At 41.5% G+C, this 2187-nt stretch overlaps 1 pseudogene; it reads left to right on the top strand.

Moving 5' to 3' along the window:
• Nucleotides 1–238: 238 nt before the first annotated feature.
• On the top strand, nt 239–1888 carry LOC116483998 (cytokine receptor-like factor 3; annotated as a pseudogene).
• The last annotated feature ends 299 nt before the right edge of the window (nt 1889–2187 follow it).

Here is a 2187-nt window from a genome sequence, read left to right as displayed (position 1 = left end):
GGAAGATATTAAATAAATACTATCAATAACTTTATGCCAATAAATTTGAAAAGTTAGATAAAATGGAAATATTCCTAGAAAAATATAAAGTAAAAACAAAAAAATAAAAAGACAAGTTCAGCAAAAAACAGGAAATATGCATAATCCTACAATCATTAGTATACTTATATCAGTAGATAAATATCTTCCCATCAGAAAACCCCAGACTCAACAGTTGGGAACCTGCTCTAGCAGCTGCATGAGGCAGGCGATGGAGCTGGAGCCTGAGCTGCTGCTGTAGAAGGCCCTTGAGAACGTGGAGGTGGTACAGAACTACTGGTGGGAGCTGAGTCACCAGCTCGAGGGGCTGTGGGAGGCACGGAGATCAAAGAGAGTGCATCACAGACAAGGGATGTTCTCAAATAACATATTAATTATTTGAAGGGAACCCTTGGAAAGCTCCTGGATGAGCGATTGGTGACCCTTTTGCAAGAGGTGAGCACCATTAAACAGACCATTAAACCACTAGATGATTGCCAGAAGCTCATAGAACACAGAGTCAACACTCCAGAGGGCTTAGTCTGAGAAGGTGAGATTGCCATGCTCGGTGGTGTAGGAGAAGAGAATAAGAAACTGCGGAGCTTTACCAAAAAGGCCTTGCACGTTCAGTTGGACAGCATACCAGAAGTACCTTTACTGGTTGATGTGCCTTGTTTATCTGCTCAGTTGGATGAGTCTATTCTTAACACCATGAAAGACCACATTCTTAAGCATGGAACAGTAGCATCTCGCCCACCAGTACAGACAGAAGAACTGATAGAGAAACCTGGAGGCATCATAGTACAGTGGTGTAAGGTGGATGATGACTGTACGGCACAAGATGACAGGCTCCAGTTTCGTAAATGTATTTCAAATCATTTTGAGGATGTATATGTAGGTTCCAAAACTGAATTCATAGTATTGCACACAGAGTCCAATGTTGAAGATCATTTCAGAATCTGCACCCAAAGAGATGGCTGACAGGAGCGGAGTCCTTGGAGTGTCCCCCAGATAGTTCATTCCACATTGGAGCTTCACGAGTGGACAGCTGGTTTTGAGGGGAACAGTCTAAGCAATCGAAGAAATACGTCATGCTGGAACGATTCTGAATCTTCAGGTGTTCTCAACTCCAGAGCTTCAACTTATTTCTCTGGGCAGATATTAATATTTAGAGTTGAAACTGTGGGACTACCAGACGGAAGAGACAGTATAGGAGTGTGTCATAAAAACAGAGTGTCAGCCGGGCATGGTGGCTCATGCCTGTAATCCCAGCACTTTGGTAGGCCGAGGTGGGTGGATCGTGAGGTCATGAGATCGAGACCATCCTGGCTAAACAGTGAAATGCTGTCTCTATTAAAAATACGAAAAAATTAGCCAGGTGTGGTGGCAGGCACCTGTACTCCCAGCTACTCGGGAGGCTGAAGCAGGAGAATGGCGTGAACTCAGGAGGCAGAGCTTGCAGTGAGCTGAGATCGCACCACTGCACTCCAGCCTGGGCAGCAGAGCAAGACTCCATCTCAAAACAAACAAACAAACAAACAAACAAACAAACAAAAAACCCAGAATGTCTAGGACTCTCTGCAGTAGGATAAAGCTGTGTGCATTGGTACAAATGGTGCAATTTTTGTAAATGGAAAAGAAATGCCTCATCAGTTACCTCAATTACTTCTGAGTCCACTGTCACATTTGACATGGAAGCTGTGACTCTAGGAACCACCAATAATAATGAAGGCAGAAACGTCAAGCTAGAGTAACTCTTAGTTCAAATAACAGAGAAGAGGTTTTTGATTGGTTACTTGATCAATCTTATGGTTCTCTTTACTTTGGATGCTCATTTTTCTATCCTGGATGGAAAGTGTTAGAGTTTTAGATGTTCGGGTGCTTGGATTTGGTTTGCAGGATTTAACCTAGCTGTCCTCAGCTCAATTTAGTTGTAATTTATTTTTTAGAAAAAGTTGAATGTATCTCTCACTTAGGCCCTTAGAAATGGAAAGTGTTTACTGGATTCATTTTGTAATATTTTAGCAAAAAGAGACTTCAATGTTGTGGACAAAATCATGTAATTCAGTCAATTTTATTTTTAGCATGCTGGTAACTAAAGTATCACATCATAATAAAAATAAAATTGGCTTCAAAAGTATGAGAAGATATAGAAATTCCTATACCCTT

Source organism: Hylobates moloch, unplaced genomic scaffold (genome assembly GCF_009828535.3).
Source record: "Hylobates moloch isolate HMO894 unplaced genomic scaffold, HMol_V3 SCAFFOLD_15, whole genome shotgun sequence".
NCBI classification, from domain to species: Eukaryota; Metazoa; Chordata; class Mammalia; order Primates; family Hylobatidae; genus Hylobates; species Hylobates moloch.
This window is presented reverse-complemented; position numbering and strand designations above follow the sequence as displayed.